Below are 20,365 nucleotides of genomic sequence, written 5' to 3'. Positions count from 1 at the left end.
GCCTGCCAGTCCGCCCTTTGTCCCCGGGTGCTGCCACCGCCTCAGTGCCTGCCAGTCCGCCCTTTGTCCAGGGTGCTGCCACCGCCTCAGGTGCCTGCCAGTCCGCCCTTTGTCCCAGGGTTTGTGCCACCACCGCTGCCTGCCCGACCTCCCTTTGTCCCCGGGATGCCTCAAGTGCCTGCCCGTCCCCCCTTTGTCCCCTGGTTTGTGCCACCACCACCGCCTCAGGTGCCTGCCGCCCCCCCCTTTGTCCCCGGGATGCCTCAGGTTCCTGCACGTCCCCCGTTTGCTCCTTCGCCCTCAGGGATCAGGGGGGCAGCTTCAAGATCCTGGAAGTGTCCAGCAGCAGCAGCTGCTTGGCCCAGTAAAGGAGCTGACCTGGAAGTTTCCTCAGATGCCAGTAGAGCCCACGTCCCCCCAGTGCAGTTCCAGCTGAGGGAGCCGGTATCAGTCAGCAGTGTGGCAGCTACCTGTGACGAGAATATGGTGCACGTGCAGGTTAAGAAGGACCTGTTTGGTTCTGGAGAGCTCATCCAGGCATCAGACATCTCACTAGGAGGCTGTGGGGTGACTGGAGAAGATTCTGTGGCTCAGCTGCTGTATTTTCAGTCCTATTTGCAGGCCTGTGGCAGCCAAGTAGTGGTGAGTTCTGGTTCCTCTTCGGTCAGGAATCTGTTGGACTTTCTCCAGTAACTCTGGCTTTTTTCCCCCTTCAAACACAGATGACCAACGATTCCCCTGGTTTATTCCTTTTCTCTGACCTACCTCCCAAGAGCCATTTCTGACACCTTCTGCTCCAATAGTCAGAACCAGTGGTGCTGTAATTAGAATTGAATGCCACTATTTGAGGTGAGCTCTAGCTGATCTGCTCTCCCATGTCTCTCTGTATTTAGATGCTTTTTGATATCGGTTTCTTCTTGCATGTGACCAGGCTTCACAATGTGAGTAGCAATGCCCTGCAGCCTGCCTGGATCCCATATGCTGCTACTAAAACTGCAGAGGAGCTTGCTGGTCTTCTCTCTCAAGCTCATGACTGGTAGGTACAGTTGTGGTCCACTGTTCCACTGTGTGGCTGTTCCTAACATTTGCATTTCTCTTCAGATGATTGGAAGTTTGAGAGGCCTTCCAACATCTATTACATGGAGATCTGATCCATTTTGAGGCTTCTGTCAAGCAGTACAACCATGTCCCCCTCCGGGTGTTTGTTGATACTGTGGTGTGGTGGTGTGGTGCTGTAATTGGGATTGAATGCCACTATTTGAGGTGAGCTCTAGCTGATCTGCTCTCCCATGTCTCTCTGTATTTAGATGCTTTTTGATATCGGTTTCTTCTTGCACGTGACCAGGCTTCACAATGTGAGTAGCAATAGTAGTAATTAAAATATACTTTGTCAAAAATGATTGACATATCTGCATGAGGAAAAAGCGCGTGATTTATGACCATCTACCCTTCTACATTCTCCCCTTCTCCACCGGACACTGTGTGCGTAATTTATGACCTCCTTCCCTTCTCCACCGGACACCAGCGCGTAATTTATGACCTCCTTCCTTCCTTCCCCCTCCAGACATCTGTTATGTAAGACAAAGCATGCTCCCGCGATGTCCATTCTTACATAAACACTTAGACATGCTTTAAAAAAAACAGATGTATTATCACTTGTTTACAAACTATGGCTGTTGTGGGGAGGTTATAAGCCAACATACCATTACCTCTTTCTCTCAAACACTGAATCAATGTGTGGCCTTACAATGTCTCACACCACACACACACACACACAGACCAAAACAGAAACCTTATTTAAATGATATATGTTTTAAAAAGTGTTTCTAGTTAAAGAAAAACTATTTTGCTTTCAAACAAAGTTAATTTCATACCCCTACTGCTAAAATAAAACCGTTTCATGATTTCCCTGACCCACACACACGTAGATCCTAGCACATCCTCTAACAATCTTTAACACCCTAATCGTACCATTTGTTTACAACTAGGGTCATCTGGTTCCACCATTCTCGCAAACAATGAATCAACGTGTGACCTTACACACACACACACACACTCAGGTCTATATAACAAGAGAGACCCTCTAGGTCTTCATTCGACTGATCGACCATCACAAGACTATCACCTACGATGAACTCTCAGTAAGTTTTTCATAACACATAAACTATAAGTCTTGTTACAACGTATGTGTGTGTTTATTTATTTATTTGTTAATAGGTGTGACTTTTCTGTAGAATCACTCGAAGGACCAGCAAACCTGGCATGTTTTGAAACACCGGGGTTCGAAAGTCTATGGACCGAGGGTTTTGGTGCGGGTGATTCTGAACCACAAATTTCATACCAAGGTAATTGTAAAAACCACAGATCCTACTAATAATAATAATATCACTACATAGTTGTGAGTGTGTGTTTTTGACCGTGTATGCATTCTAATAGCGGAACATTATCCAAACTCCAACGTTGTAACCGCTGATGTTGGATGCTCTGCCGACAGTTTAGGTAATATATTTATGACTATCTAATACGGTTTTATGAATTTTTCATCATATGGTTGTGATTGTAATATCTCTTGTTCTGTACAGCAACCATCAGACAACTTGTGGCCACCATTCCTAAGCCAGGCGTTGATAATACAGGGGTCGACAAGCCGTCAGGTCGGAAAGCCACACGCAAGCGAAAGCACCTGGCTCCCGTGGTAGATCTGTGCGTGGAAAAGTCACAAAAGCGTATGGTGAAAAAGCCGCAAGGTATGTATTACATATGTTTTTAACACAATTTATTATTATTTTAATAAAATATTGACAATCAGGTTTGATAAAACTATCAGGAAAGAAGACGAAAACAGATTTCAAGCTCCCGGAAAAGCCAGAAGGTGTGTATTTACATGGTTTTAAACGCAATCGTTATTTTAATAAAATATTAATTTTAACATTGTGTGATTTTTGTTACAGGTAGAAACCCCGTAAACGTTGATCTCGACTTTGTCGCCGATTGGACCAACACTGATTACAAAGCGTGGGATGCAGTAGATTTTGCCAGATCAGACATCGCCACGCAAACAGAACCAAACCACATCGACCCACAGAGGTACCGGCGGTTTTCTAATCATTCTGAAATGCTGTGTGGTGCCATAAACAGGTATTAGATAACATTGTTAAGGTGTATGACTTGCAAGAAAAGTTGATTAGGACTGTAGGGATTATAGCCAAAGCTGTAGAACATACATCAGATCTGAAGCGTGTCGATTGGTCATCGTTATCAGCGGTTTTGTTGCGTTTAAGTGGCATTTCACGTGTGTAAGGGGTGTTTTTAAACTTGTGTCATCCATAATGGAGCCGTCTAAACGTCATGTATTGGTGGTGATGCTGTGGAAGATTTTAATAAAAACACTACACGATAGTTAAACATCGAGACATGGGGGGGAAATTGAGATGTTTAATAATGTTTTACATAAAATTCAAAATGGTTGTGGTGCTGAATCTGATCAAGTATCCTTAGAAGAATTGTCTATAAGGGGTGGTGTGATAGACGGTTACCATGTTACACCTAAACCACGGTTCAATGGGGTGGTACTGCGTCGTGATATTAATTTCAGATCCGTTTCGAGCAGCGACATATCATATATTTCACACATCAACGATGTATTCAAAGATATCGTAAAATTCTCACACACAACTGGCCGGACAGAGTGGTGCTTTCGATGTCACACTGAGTGGCGATACCCTGCTTTCAGATGTTAATGCGATCCTTTCACCCGCGAATAACCATTCGTAGAAATTCTGATGGACGCCATCGAAAAAATAATCCAAAGCAATAAAAAAATTATGTGCGATGAGACACTACACCTGACTGTTTCAATCGCTAGAGGTCGTGATGGGGGCGTGCGACGTAAATTGTGTGATTTGGCTCATGATCAGATAATAAGCAAGAACAGGATGAATCTATTCTGCCCCGTTAATGTTACAAACCATTTGTGCTTCGCGATATGCCTGGCAAATTTTGTAAACCCTGAGAAACCAACAGCTTATTTAGAAAAATTGGCTGCCACATTTCAGACACGGTGCGGGCTACCTATTCACCATAAAGTCGGCTTTAATGATGTTCCAAAATTGAGAGCTTATTGGACATCAAGATTGTGATCTTTTAAGATCAGACGTAGGGGTGTTGCAGAAATTTCAAACTAGCACTGTACCGCATGCAAAAACATCCTTTTTATACATACACGACAGCCATTACTATGGAATATTAAACCTCAAGGCGTTCATGGGGGTGCCGTATGTCTGTGAATTCTGCTATGCCGGTTACACTTCGTTCAGAGACCATGGTTGCAAATACAGGTGTGATGTTTGTAACGACCCCGGCTGCCCTTCAAGGGTCACAGGTTCGAGATATTGCTTGTCTTGTGGGAGGTTTTGCAAGTCTGATTTTTGTTTTGACAAACATAAACAGCCCCGTCCTATGAAGAGCGATCCTAGCGTGGTAACGTCTGTTACAATTCTTACAAAATTTTGTAAGATCACAATTTGACGCTACCACGTAGTGTTAAAAAACCCAAACCACACACGTGTCCGACACCACACTGTGTTCATTGTCGTGAAGAACTGATTCCAGACGCTAAGCATGAATGCTTCATACAACCCATTAGATTGAAGGAAGACAAATAACCGCTTACATTTTTTTTGATTTTGAAACACGTTTCGAGAACGGCCAAACATCATGCAAATTTTGTTTGCGCAATTACATTTACAGGTGTGGAGTTTCACGGCTGAGGGTGACTGTGTGTGCGTGAATTTGTGAATTGGCTCCGTCGACCGAGGTTCAACGGTTTCACATTTTAGCACACAACGCTGCAGGGTTTGACAATTTCATACTTTTGGAATATTACTCAAAACGGGATCAAACTAGATGTGACAAATGACTGGATGCCGTCTGATATTCATGTTTGATGCATGTTTTAAACAAGCGTTTTATCGACAGCTATTCTTTTCTACCGATGAGTCTGGCAAAAAACAACATCTGCGTTAAATCTCACCACCACAGAAAGGGGTTATTTTCCCACACAAGTTTTAACACACGCTCAAACAACCATTACATAGGCCCATACCCCGATAAGACCTTTTATGGATATGACAACATGTCCATGCTGGCAAGACGTGAATTTGATGACTGGTACACACGAATCAGCGTGCGGTGTTTTTGATTTTCAGAAGGAACTCCGTTTTCTACGGTCGAAACGACGTCATGCTGTTAAGAGAGGCGTGTCTGAAATACCGTGATGAGTTCATAGAATGCACGGGTCTAGACCCTTTTGGTCAAACCACGTTGGCATCGTGCTGCATGGCTGTATACAAAACACACTACCTACCACGTGATACACTCGCTCTTACACATACGCGTACACAAGCCAAAAACCAGGCGTTTTCAGACATTAGCATTGAATGGCTGGAATATGTCAAAACAACCAGGCATGTGAACATCCAACACGCTCTGACAGAGGGTGAGGTTGTGGTTGGGAAATACTGTCTTGACGGCTATTATGAAAAAAATGGTCGTAAATACGGTTTAGAATTTAATGGGTGTATGCATCATGGACATGATTGTAAATACACACCCACCCAAACTCATCCTTTGTCAAGGCTCCCGTACAGTGTTTTAAGAAGGTGTTTTGATGATAAGATTGAAACCCTCACCAAGGTGTACGGCTAAAAGTCGAAGTTATGTGGGAGTGCCAGTGGCGGTCGTTTTAAAACAGGTCGATTCCATCAGTCATAAGAGTTCATGTCAACATATACACATCCCAGTCGTCTAAAGCCGAGAGACAGCCTCTTTGGCGGTCGAACGAACGCGTACAAACTCTATCACAAAACATCGGACGGTGAAAAAATTTGTTACTTTGATTTCACCAGTCTCTACCCATTTTGTCAATCATCAAAGGAATATCCGATCGGCCACCCACAGATCATTTGAAAGACTTTGATAGTCTCGAAAATTACTATGGGTTGATTAAAGCAACGGTTTGTACCCGCCACGTGGTCTCTTACACCCTGTGTTGCCTTACCGATGCGGCGGCAAACTAATGTTCCCGCTTTGTAGAACATGTTGTCATCTTGAGAATCAAGCGTCACCATGTACATCTACTGACGGCGAGAGATCTCTTTCGGGTTGTTGGGTTAGCATGAATTGTTGAAAGCTGTACAGATGGGTTATGTTTTGGGCTGAGATTCATGAAGTGTGGCATTTTGAACAGATCAGAAAACGTTGTTTGCAGATTATGTGAAACGTTTCTTACAATACAAGCAGGAAGCCAGTGGGTACCCGCCGGGGGTTGTGACGGATGCTGAAAAGCATGCCTACATCGAAGATTATTTTCAAAAACAGGGTATCCGTCTGAATCCTGAAAAAATCTGTTCAAACCCTGCAAGGAGAAATATTAACACACTCCTATTGAATTCACTTTGGGGCCGATTTTCAATGCGGGAAAACCTTCCATTCACAGAGTTGTTGAAAGATCCTGATGACTTTGCACGCTACATTTTTGGGGATGGTCGTGAAATCACACATTTTGCATTTGTCTCGGACGAAGTGGCATTGGTTCAGTGGCGTTATGCAGACGGTTATGGCGCTCAAATGCTTGACATTAATGTGTTTTCTTGGAGCGTTTACAACTGCTCATGCACGCCTAGAATTATATTCTGTGATGGAGAAATTGGGTGATCGACTGTTGTACAGCGACACAGACAGTCTAATCTTTGTCTCAAAAGATGGTGACTGGGAGCCACCCCTAGGTCCATATCTGGGCGATCTTACTGACGAGGTAGGCCCCGGGGATTACATTACAGAATTTTGTTCAGGCGGTCCGAAAACATATGGTTACATCACTGCTAACGGTAAGACATCCATGAAGGCCAAGGGTATCACTCTCAATGCTGAAAATTCAAAAGCTGTAAATCTACGCTCTCTGGTTGATTTGGTTAACAGCTATGTAATAGATAGACCGGTCGCAACATGTTTTAACATGCACAGACACAATTACCAGGAATAAAAGACACCTCACATTACATAACAAATCAGATGTCAAAAGGTTCAAAGTTGTGTACAACAAACGAGTACTGCTCCCAGACTTTACGACGCTCCCCTATGGGTATTGACACAAGATGACTTTGAGAGATGTCACAGGTAAATATGTAAATAAAACATTTTTCTTTTTTTTTTTTTTTTTAATCATTATGTCTGTAACATCTGTATATATGTACAGTTTTCTATTATTTGTATCTGTGTGATTTTCAACATGTTTGTAACATTGTATATATGGATGTTTGGTATTGTGTATGTTTTTTTTTTTTTTTTTTTTTTTTTTTTTCAATATGTCTGACATTTGTGTATTTATATTTGTATTTTTATGCTATTATATACATGTGTGTGATTTTCTACAATAAAAATTTGTGTATCATCTCAGGATTCGATCCCAGATTGCAACATCCGTTCTCGTGTATAGTAAGCGGACCGTCAAACTCTGGAAAAACGTTTTTTGTGAAAGCATTAATAGCCGATGCCGACCGCTTAATATCTACAACGATTGAAAACATTGTCTACATTTACGACTGCTGGCAACCTCTTTATGACGAGTTGTTAAAAATTAGGAATATTAATTTTATACAAGGTATTCCTGACACACTATCGGACGACCAACTCTTGCCGCCGACCAAACCATCGCTATTAATTATCAATGACTTAATGGATGTTGCGAGGGGCAATAAGCAGGTTTAAAAAGTGTTTACACAATACGTGCATCATAGAAATCTCAGCGCTATCTACATGGTTCAGAATTTGTTTTTTCAGGGGAAATCCAGCAGAACAATCAGTTTAAACACCAATTACCTAATACTTTTCAAAAACCCAAGAGACAATACACAGATTGCTGTATTAGCGAGACAGATATATCCTGGTAATAACAAAATTCTTCCTTGAATGTTTTAAAAACGCTACTGAAAAACCCTTTGGCACCTCATGATTGATTATAAATCTAGAACACCTGACACATTTCGTCTCGAAACGGATCTGCTTTCAGAGTATCCGGTGGTCTATGTTCAGAAAAAAAGAGTTTAGAACGCTGACATGTCTAATCGTCTTTATAGAAATCTGCCGCTTCTAAAACTCTTACTTAAGGCTAAGCCGATACAGAGACGTCTCATTTACAAGAATCTTCGAATGAGTTGATTCCTAACCTTATGCGAAGTGGCTTTGAATGTGCTCAGCGGTACAATACCATTGACAAAGTCACAATATAAAAGTTGGAAAAAAAGAAAAAAGCTATAAAATTCATAGCCGATATAAAACAATGGTGTGGAAAGAAATATGTGATCAATCAAGAGGGGTGGGTTCCTTTTACCTCTGTTAAGCGTAGCCGTCCCCTTTATAAGTAGTCTAATCGCATCAAGACAGGGGGGCTAATGGAACACGCTGAAAGGATGTATTTGGTACCCCAGCGACAGATGGGACAGGTTAAAAAACGATGGTGCACCTATACCTCTGAGACAGCGCGCGGAAAATGATTTGGATGCATCGATGGGCCTAGGCAGTGGTGGCCTAGTGGTTAAGGAAGCGGCCCCACAATCAGAGGTTGCCGGTTCGAATCCCGATTCTGCCAAGGTACCACTGAGGTGCCACTGAGCAAAGCACCGTCCCACACACTGCTCCCGGGCGCCTGTCATGGCTGCCCACTGCTCGCCAAGGGTGATGGGTTAAATGCAGAGGACAAATTTCACTGTGTGAACTGCGTGGTGTGCTGCTGTGTATCACGTGTGACAATCACTTCACTTTTAGTGGGGCAGTGGTGGCCTAGCGGTTAAGGAAGCGGCCCCGTAATCAGAAGGTTGCCGGTTCGAATCCCGATCCGCCAAGCTACCACTGAGGTGCCACTGAGCAAAGCACCGTCCCCACACACTGCTCCCCGGGCGCCGGTCATGGCTGCCCACTGCTCACTCAGGGTGATGGGTTAAATGCAGAGGACAAATTTCACTGTGTGCTGTGCTGCTGTGTATCACATGTGACAATCACTTCACTTTATCGATAAAAAGTGTTTGGACAGAACTGATTTGGGGGGATTATGGAAAAGCCAAATTATACTCGACACTCTTGCAGAGGTATATCGGTGGTTAAGCAGGGTGATCATGAGACTAAATCGATAACGCTTAACCTACCACAGGCATCTGAAAATGTACAGACATCGCCCACAGAAGCAGCGACCGCTGATGACGACGCTACGGTTAAAGAGGTTTTACAAAATGTACCGCAGAGAAGTAAAAGGAATGTCCGGTATATATTAGAAAAAATGATGAAATCACAGGGGGTTGCTGCATGGGGTAGAGAGGGCGAATTGTTTTCAACGGTACGATCATTCCAGGATCTCACATTTCGATTTGGTTAAGAACGTTACCACCCCTCAAACTATGAATCCTCATAGGAGACCCAAGGGGTGGCGTAAATTCCTGAGTGCTATAGCAATGTTGAACATACCTCTTTCTACGGTTCCAAACAGACCGTGTTAAAGATGAGGTCAATTCATTTAAAAAACATTAAACAAGGACTTTTACCAACCGTGATGATGATGGTGATTCAGAACCACCCGTGTTTTCATCGCCACGTCTAGATACAGCGCATGGTTACATTTTTAAAAAGTGTATACAGTCTTGTTTTAAAACGTGTTTGAACATGTGATGACAATAAACAAACTTGATGATACATATATTTGTTTTTCGACTCATTTATTAGAATAAGATTTTTTCATAAACACCTCACCAGATTGTATACATTGAGAGTTTTTAAACATATCACAATTATAGACATGCGGGTGTAGTTTTTTCACAAATAGCGAGACCTTTTATCATTTTAGTCAAGTCGTTGGAATATTTAGATAAAAACATCTTCATAGCTCAAACCCCTTTGACATGTGGTAGAGAAAGAATACACAGTGTTCGCCGCACGTAACCGATGATAAATCCTGAACCGTTTTATTATTTGAAAATTGTACATTGTAACATGTAGTTTTAGAAATTTATAAACGGTTGACGGAAACATCTTGCTGTCTGGCCTGTTTCCAAAACTGTCAAAAAAACAACCGACACGGTCTTCAGTTATGTACACAGCTAACCAGTGTTCACCCGGTTGGTCCGAACTGTGTGTGTTAATTATCACAGATGCTGGTAATTATCACAGATGCTGGTAATGTTGCCACAGGTCTTTGGGTAATTGGTCGGACGGCAGTACGCCTAAAAAACACGTGTTTGTGGAGATTTTGTCCATAATATTTAATAGTTGTACGGTGTTCATTAATTCAGTAGTGGTCCACAAGAATCTGCCTGCGATTGGACACTTCAATTATGCTATCAAATATAGCGTAAACTATTAAATTGATAGTGTTTTCGAAGCGGTTGTCTAAAAACGCATTTCCAATCTGATGTTCCCTGATCTAATTAACGACATGTGTTGGCTGCATTCTTCGTCCGGCGTGAGGTTAAAAGCGTAGAGTGTGTAACCGTTCAAGAAATCCTCTCTGTCGATAGACAATGCCCGATTTTTTAGATGTCTGCCGGTTGATAACGCCAACTGATAAAACTCTCTTATAGCAGAACCTTCTAGTACTTGTCGTTGAAACGGCTTGTAGGGAATTGCTGTCAGTCACATACACTGCTAGGAATTCTAAATCATAATGTTTGAATGCAAAAGGTTTTTAGCATAAGATCCTGAAAATGAGTCATTATCAACCCATCCCAATCACAATGGCTTTTGGTAGTGTCCCCAAAAAACAGGTTTCCTGATTAGCGACGCGTGTGTTCCGGTGGGCACGGAGAGAATTTTTTAAGTATACCCTGTCGATAGGATATTTAGCTGCTGCTGTGAGTAATGCCTGCGGTGTCCCAACCGACAGCTGGTGACACTGAAACCTTTTTAACAAAACATGGACGCTGCCAAGTATGTTTATTTTATAACCCAAATTGTCACTGCGCATTAAGCAAAATTCATCTTAGCACGTGTTAATCGAATTTTTATATCAACGCCGTTCAACAAGAGTTTTCTTGAAAAAAGATTCTACGGTGTATGGGAGATAATAATTCAAAAAACGCTACTAGCATTAGTGAATGCGGCCCTCTTGTTCAACCCCCCTGGTTTGCTCCAGCGGATCCGCAGTATCCATATGACCCGCAGTATCCTTGTAAAATAGGCCCGCTGAGAAAACGTTTTCGAGCGCATGACGGTCATAATTTATCAAACACTCAAAACTTCTGTACGGGTATGTATTTGAACTCTGTGAGATCAGCCGATCCCCCAGGGATACGTCGACCTGTGAAAATATTGTAGCTCCGGGGTAATTAACCAAGCCGACTGGTGCACCCTCATCTATATCGGTGCCATCCGGTTTAGTGATCTTGAGTCTTGTGTATAAAAGTGTATTGTTTAAATCAACATAGTCTTCACCGTTTCCAGCTATGAAAAACTCCAGGGGTGCAGAGTCAGTCAGTGCCGAGATAGGCGGTACTTCGATGTATGTACTTTTTTCTATAGACAACTGCGTCATGGGGACTGTAAACAAATCCAACTCTGACTTTACGCATTCATCGGACATCCCGTGTATTAACGCCATGACTAAAAGATGTTTTTTAAATTTCTTTTAGTCCGATACTCATGCATGCGTTGTTTACCCCTCGAGTTTCTTTTAGACACTGAGTTTTGTTTCTTCTTTACTTTGCTTTTCTTGCCATGTGTGATTCGTTTTACACCCGGTGGTTTGTGTTCATATCGCCTGTTCATTACCATCATACCTGAACCATCTTGTCCAACATCATTTTGTCTAGGTCTCATGACATTCGTTACTACATCGGTAACAATGTTCTTTGTCCGATTTTAGATGGGGTTTTGCTATAGCGAAACCTTTTTTCAATAGCGGTAGTGCCATTCGGAAAAGACCTCGGAAAATACCGCCAAGCCCTGCGCCGTACATGGAAGGGGCGCCATAAAAACCTGGAATCCCACCCCCGCTTGGTTTTGATAATACGTCACATAACGATGAGGGTCTATCGTGTACGGATTAAAAGCCTTCATAGTTTCTCAAATTCTTTGAGATTGTTTCGTGGGTCTGAAGTGTAGTTTTGTAACCACCTTGCCGTACTTAAATGGTATGACACAATTCTGATCTGATTTCACTTCTACAGCTATATCGCTGATGTGTGATTTCGAAACACGTACGTAGTGCGCTCTGTCATACTTGACTGTGACAAACTCTTTGTTTTTCCCGGTTATATGTACACATCGTAGAAGGGGTACAAAATAGTCACCCACCGCCTGATATTCTATAAAGTCTGTATAGACAAAAAGGCTATATTCGCCACCATACAGGTCGGCCGGATATGATGCATATGATCGACTCAACGGATCCACAGTAATGCTTGCGTCAAAAAATTCGTTATTCTTAAATCCTAAAATAATCCTAAGCTTGCCTGATATCGCTATGGTGACAGGTTTGTTCGAATAGACATAAACCTTATTAATAAGGTCATCATAACCAAATGTAACGCCGTGTACCCTGGTATAGCCGCTTATCTCTTTGACTATGTCTGTAATGCTTGTGTAATAACCTACGCGTATTGTAACATCCAATCTCTCCCCTGTTATATTATTGTCAAAAAGATGATTTTGTCATCCTCTCCAAAAGTCGGCCATGATCGCGGGTACTGGAATTCAATCAGCGCTACTTCCCAATCGCCCTTTAAAATAATAGGTTTCGCGAGTTTGGTCCTATACTTTGATATGGTATTATCAGGATATACGCTCTGTGAGGCATTACACGGCAGGGTTACATAAAAGCCTTCGTCCCCCATGGTGTTGTTTTATCGTGAATGAAAGACTGATTCTGGAACAAACTATTTAAACATCTACTACGTCTTTTTCATCAACCCAAGAGTTAAATTTTTCAGGCCACCCCAACCACTTCACAAAGACCATACGTCTTTTCCCCATGTTCTTCCTTTCCAAAATTTTCTCAACTTTAAACGGTTTATTACTGATTAGTTTGATCTTTTGCAATTCTTCTTCATAAAAGGTACCGTCTATTATATCGCCGTCATAATCTACCAATTTGTAGACCGGTGGATTACGCGGGATACATGCTGATATAGTAAAGAATTCATCTGTGAAGTTTTGTTCATATCCTTTTGTGAATGCACCTCTTGCTTTAGAAATTCTTACAATGTCGCCTGTTTTGTAATTGAACGTAACATTTTTCTGCTTCGCATCGTTCACACCGTACAATGACTGAAACACTCGTGCTTCATTTGTAGAGCAGACCTGTGCAGGTTTCATTTTAATGCTACGATGGTAGCTGGCATTGTATGATTTTATTAAATCAGGAAGTACGTCTATATACCTTTTAGAATTGACCGATGTCAGATATCGCCACATTCTACCCTTAATAGTCCTGTTAAAACGTTCGATAACGCTTGCCTTTAATTCGCTACCTGTGGCAAAATGGGTGATGCTGTGTTTTCTCATTAGATTTTGAAATCCTTTGTTGAAAAACTCCTTTCCTCGATCGGTCTGTAATTTTTGAGGTACTCGTCCTTCCTTTAGAATAGTTTCAAATGCTCTAGTCACCTCAGCTCCGGTCTTGTTTTTTAAAATACGAGCCCACGCATGTTTACTAAAAACATCTATACACGTTAACATGAATTTATAACCATCGTTTTCCTTTGAATACATAGACATGTCAACAAGATCTGCTTGGAATTGTTTGTCTATACCATACACCACGACTCTATTCCGCTTGTATTTTAAACGCGCTGGTTTGTGTAACGTGTATGCATCCTCCCCTGATAACCAGTCAGAAACCGTCTTATTAGACAACCTGACCCCTGTATTTTTAAACACGGCATCTTTTAACCTTGTTTTACCACCGAAGGAGCCCTCGCTGTCTGGCGTATAGTAGTATTTTTTTAAAAGGTCAGTCATGATGGGTTGCTTCGTGAAATAATGACACATTCTATTTTGGTTACACATTATTTATTTTCAAATTATGCGTTGTCGAGGTATTGTAAAAATTTCACACATATATCTAAATCTCTCTCAATAAGGTATGAAACCAGCGTCTCGACGATGGTATAAACATTCATCATGACTTTTCACGCAGTTTAACAATACAAACATCGGTTACGTAAGCACACAACGTTATGATGTGGCCTATTTTAAAACTATGATTACACAACATGCTTTCTATGATCCTACATATAGATGCATGACAACATCCGTCACCATTTACACACATGTGTACAAGATTACACCATACTATAGAATTTCTTCTGGCTAACGTCATGTGTTTTTTGAGATTGTCCAAACGTATGCTAGATGTCACATAAATACTGTTAATTCATCCGCAATAACATTACACAACAATGATGTTAGTTCAGATTTAACAAAATCTTTTGACAGACTGAAACCCATGTTTACAGAACAGCCTTCTCACCCCAGCTCTTTAGCGCTTCATAAATTACATCAGCACTTTGTGAGTCAGCAAGCCTCTCAGTCATCTGATCCAGCCTCTGGAAAAAGAAAGGTTCATCTTCTAATTCGTAGGCCAGCGCCCCCACAGCACCGTTGATTTTCTGAGGATGTACATAGAGGCCGCACGCTGTTAGAACGTTTGTGATGAGGTGGTGTGTCTCAGGCTGGAAAAGTCTCTGCTTTATCTTGTCCATGTTGGTAATGTAGAAATATCCCTCCGGCTCATAGAGACACGGGTGTTGGGTCTGACTCGGATGGTCCACCATGCAGCCGTAACAGGTCTCCCGTAGCAGTCGTCCGACGATGTTTTGGAGGATTCTGCACACGCAAAACTTTATGGTTTTAAAAGCTTTTAGTGTGGAACAAGTCAATTCGTCGCCATCCCACGGGTTTGAGACATCGCCCACATGTGTCGCCGCCGGTGGTGGCTCCTCATCAGAGGTTTGCAACGACGGGATGTCTACCAATGGTCCAGGCATGTATGTCAAATTCTGCAACCCCAGACTGTCACCCAGTTTGTCGATCCAACAACAGTCTTCACACAGCATCAGCTGCACCATTCAGTCTAACAGCCATGACTTAACAGAACCTGTGATCACCCAGATTGTGTTAGGGGTCTGAGGTCCTGTTCTGCTTTTTAATGGTTAGCCGGTGTGGGGGGGTGGTTCAGGGTGTGACGTGGCATTGTCATGTAAAAAAGACCACACATGAAGACCATGTGGTGTAGGAGAAGAGAATAGAGTGTGTAGAAAAAACTCTTTCTCCCTCCACACAAAGCACTGTATTCAACCACTCCAATTTGATGTTACCTGGCAGAAAGAGGCATGGCACAACAGAGGTTAGAAATGAACAGTTTCTAATTTATTAACACCGGTAAATAATTATTGTAGTTACATGTGAATATTGAATGTAAAAAGGTACCAAGGTTACAGAGAAAGTAAACATGAGAAGAAAGAGTAAAGAGGGAGAAGAGAAAGAGAAGGGAAAGAGAGGGAAACCCCCCTGAGCAAGATAGCTCAGAGGTCCATTTTCCACATGTGCGCAGGCTTTTATACCCCTGGCCTACAGGAAGTTGTCACTGGCCTACAGGAAGTTGTCACTGACCAATCAGAACCTGTTGTTTCTGATGTCACGCCCCGGTGCCTCCCATTTGGTGAAGACAAAGAGGGTGGGCGGTCCTGACGGCTGATACTTCGCACGTTGATGTCGGACAAAAGACATGTAAAAACCGGGGTGTCGAATCTTCACCCTCAACCATCGACACAGGAATGTCACACTTCCCCTGCAGACATCTGTTATGCAATGCAAAAACAGGCTCCTGCGATGTCCATTCTTACAGACGGCCGGTTGATCCCCTGGGGCACTCGAGTATTCAGGGTCCATGGGGATCACAATTGGGTCATGATTGTGTATCTGCTTGCTTCCTGGTCAGTCGGGAATTCAAATGTAGCCGATAGTTGTGGTTCTGTGTCCTTTGTGATCCTCAGGCGTCTGAGGTCACCCTTGTAGGGAAACCTGTCTTCTTGGCATAGATCAAACACAGCAGCATACATAGAATATTCAACTTGATCCAGGGCTTTTCACACTTGGTTGGGTTCTTTGTCTGGAGTGTGATGAGGTTTGCATACAGATTGTGCATGTAGAAAAACAGTGTTCATCGTACATCAAAACCAAACCAGAAAAACAAATGGCAACAATGATCAGATAATGTAATGCAAAAAACATGTAAATATAGTGGGAGGCTTAAAATGATATCAGGGAATTCATAACTCCGCAGATTTGCACTGACTAACTGAGTCTAATCAACAACAGTGGCCGGAAAAATAAATACAAATAAATAAATAAAAAAGTCCCGCTTGTTGCCATGTGATTGGAGAATTACACCTTTATTAGGGAATTCATAACTCTGCGAATTTGCATCGGCTTAACGAAGTTCAATCAACAACAGTGGCCGGAAAAATAAACACAAATAAAATAAATAAAAAAAGTCCCGCTTGTTGCCATGTGATTGGAGAATTACACCTTTATTAGGGAATTCATAACTCTGCGAATTTGCATCGGCTTAACGAAGTTCAATCAACAACAGTGGCCGGAAAAATAAACACAAATAAAATCCCGCTTGTTGCCATGTGATTAGAGAATTACACCTTTATCACTAAAAGCTATTATTTGAGATTATGGCATTGTTGAGGTGTTCAGAGAGAGAAACAGTTTCACATAAATTTAAATTCTGATCCTAAACATGTTGATCATACTGAACATGAATTTAAAATAAAAACAATTAAGTTTAACAGTGCAATTTCCAATCCCTGATCAGTTATTATCAAATTGTTCACCGTGGGACATGGTTTATGATGTTCAATGTAATACCAGTAATCTAAAATGTCACAAATCCTGGTTATTACTGGTTACAGTTTGGTTTGTGGGTTCATCTATTGTGCCAGCCATATCTACATGCCACATTGTAAGTGATACAGTAATTAGTCAATGTTCATTTTATACCTTGTCGGACTGGATCTGGATTTAGAAATGCCTCGGTTTCTACGGTCCCGGGCTTTTTAGGATATGTAGATACTTTTTATTTAAATTAAAGCACATAGATTCTATTCTTCCCTATGCAGTAAAATTCAGATAAAAGACTTACGGTCACAGATCCACATCCGAGCAAAGGTATCACGTCGGGATCACCATTTGTAAAAAAGACCACACATGAAGACCATGTGGTGTAGGAGAAGAGAATAGAGTGTGTAGAAAAAACTCTTTCTCCCTCCACACAAAGCACTGTATTCAACCACTCCAATTTGATGTTACCTGGCAGAAAGAGGCATGGCACAACAGAGGTTAGAAATGAACAGTTTCTAATTTATTAACACCGGTAAATAATTATTGTAGTTACATGTGAATATTGAATGTAAAAAGGTACCAAGGTTACAGAGAAAGTAAACATGAGAAGAAAGAGTAAAGAGGGAGAGAGAAAGAGAAGGGAAAGAGAGGGAAACCCCCCTGAGCAAGATAGCTCAGAGGTCCATTTTCCACATGTGCGCAGGCTTTTACCCCTGGCCTACAGGAAGTTGTCACTGGCCTACAGGAAGTTGTCACTGGCCTACAGGAAGTTGTCACTGACCAATCAGAACCTGTTGTTTCTGATGTCACGCCCCGGTGCCTCCCATTTGGTGAAGACAAAGAGGGTGGGCGGTCCTGACGGCTGATACTTCGCACGTTGATGTCGGACAAAAGACATGTAAAAACCGGGGTGTCGAATCTTCACCCTCAACCATCGACACAGGAATGTCACACTTCCCCCTGCAGACATCTGTTATGCAATGCAAAAACAGGCTCCTGCGATGTCCATTCTTACAGTCACACTCCACCTCCCCATGAAAAAGACACACCCTGATTTCGTTGTATCCGGCCAAAATATCGCTCCATTTAAACAATCTGTCAATCTTCTTGAAGACGTTGTGGAGTATGGCCACATCACACCACGGGTACATCACTTTCACATCCTTTGGCGATCCATACACACGGCGTTCACCGTCTGGCACCACACGACTGACATTCTTACCACTACACACGTAAATGTAAGACTCTGATTTCCGCTCTTGACATCCACCACACATGTAGTAGTGATTTTGATCCGTAGCACCGGTCCACGATATGTAGAAAGGCCCCGTATTTACATCTTCAATCTTTTTCCACCCGTTATTCTTGAACAACACCAGTCTTCAGCATAAAACGACACACACAATTGGTCGTCCGGTGTAAACTCCTGGTCCGTGTCCACCGAGTACAGTCTCACATGACGCTCCTTCTTGTCAAAAATATAACCGCCGACACGTCCATCGGATAACATCCATTCGTATTCTTCACAGCCACCAGGGTTCTGAAGAAAATTCACCAAGGATCGTGGCCTTCTCCTTTTTGGCGCAAATGGTGTATCACAAACTATCCTGTTTGTAACAGGCGTAGGCGTAATACGTCTCTTCATAGCTGCACCAAGCGGGCTGCCCATTGTAACAGAATCTGTTGTACTCTGTTCAGAGACATCCTACGCCTCTTTTATTACCCTATGCCATCATGGTAAACACACACACACACACACACACACACACACCTTAGCCATAGGCATGGGTTGGGTTAGAGAAGGGTCAGGGAGAAGGGGAGGAGGTCATAAATTACGCGCTGGTGTCCGGTGGAGAAGGGGAGAAGGGGAGAAGGGAAGGAGGTCATAAATTACGCGCTGGGTGTCCGGTGGAGAGGGGAGAAGGGGAGAAGGGAAGGAGGTCATAAATTACGCGTACAGTGTCCGGTGGAGAAGGCTTGAATGTAGAAGGGTAGATGGTCATAAATCACGCGCTTTTTCCTCATGCAGATATGTCATCAATCATTTTTGACATAAAGTATATTTTAATTACTACTAGCAATGCCCTGCAGCCTGCCTGGATCCCATATGCTGCTACTAAAACTGCAGAGGAGCTGCTGGTCTTCTCTCTCAAGCTCATGACTGGTAGGTACAGTTGTGGTCCACTGTTCCACTGTGTTGGCTGTTCCTAACATTTGCTTTTGTCTTCAGATGATTGGAAGTTTGAGAGGCCTTCCAACGTCTATTACATGGGAGATCTGATCCATTTTGAGGCTTCTGTCAAGCAGTACAACCATGTCCCCCTCCGGGTGTTTGTTGTCTGTGTGGTCACCGCTGTCCCTGATGCAGCTGCTGCTCCCAGTTATCTCTTCATTCAGAACCATGGGTGAGGAGCAGCTTCATTTCTTTATGACTTTGTTTACGATGTGCTGTTGTCTCATTTTGCTCTCCTTTTTTTATTATAGGTGTCTGGTTGATTCCAAGCTCACTGGCTCATCTTCTCGCTTCCTGCCCCGTACACAGGATTTCAAGCTCCAGTTCCAGCTGGAGGCTTTCAGGTTTCAGCAGGGGGACACTGGCTCTGTACGTGTCTCAAGCTGGCCCTTCGCTCTCATGGTTCCACCACCTTGGTATGGTGGCTGACCGTCCGTATCTCTCTTGTTCCAGCTGTTCATCACTTGCTTGCTGAAGGCAACAGCGGCTGCTTCCCCGACTGATGCTGAGCACAAAGCCTGTTCTTTTGTAGGACACAAGTAGGTCTGGACTAGACTGCTGCATTACAACATCCACATGCACTTTTTATTCAGGCCCTGATCTTTCTATGAAGGTGGGCTGGTGCGGGTGGAGAGGACCAACTGTGTAGCTGCTGTGATGGTTCTTGTGGGTCCAGGAAGGCAAGAGATCTGACTTCTGTCTCAGGTATGTGGACATGGCATCCATTTTTGTCTTTCTGTTTGTGCTGATTATACATTTTAATCCCGTTCCTCTTCCTTGCTTTCAGATTCTGGATGGGAGAAAGAAATATCTTTGGGACCGTTGTTCATCAGAGGTTGACCAGCCTGTCTCTTTATGATCGTTCTCTTTTAATAGCCAAATAAATGCTGAAATGGACTGTCGTGTATCAAGTAGTCCTGTCTCTTTTTAAGCATGCACCATTTACAACTACAGGTCCTCTTTACTAAATACACTTCAGATGAGGGTCTGAGGAATCGGCCATCTGTAAAGTGATATTTTGTCAAATTAATTTCTTGTCCAACAGCCAAAACACATCACTAGGCCTTTTATATTTTACATACTGTTATCTTGTCATGAGGAAATTTAACAGTAGCGCTTTAGTTTCCATGAGATTGTATTTTGGATGGCACTAAACCAAGAATGTGGAAACGACCACAGATTAGTGGTGAATTGATAAGTGTGTACCAACTGGAAAGAAAGGGAATGGAGGTTTGTGAT

The 20,365-nt window shown here is 42.6% G+C and overlaps 1 pseudogene; it reads left to right on the top strand.

Moving 5' to 3' along the window:
- The first annotated feature begins 165 nt into the window (after window positions 1-165).
- On the top strand, window positions 166-19,791 carry LOC114777331 (zona pellucida sperm-binding protein 3-like; annotated as a pseudogene).
- The last annotated feature ends 574 nt before the right edge of the window (window positions 19,792-20,365 follow it).

This window comes from Denticeps clupeoides, unplaced genomic scaffold (genome assembly GCF_900700375.1).
Source record: "Denticeps clupeoides unplaced genomic scaffold, fDenClu1.1, whole genome shotgun sequence".
In the NCBI taxonomy this organism is placed as follows: domain Eukaryota; kingdom Metazoa; phylum Chordata; class Actinopteri; order Clupeiformes; family Denticipitidae; genus Denticeps; species Denticeps clupeoides.
The sequence above is the reverse complement of the archived record's forward strand: the minus strand, read 5'-3'. Positions and strand labels throughout refer to the sequence as shown.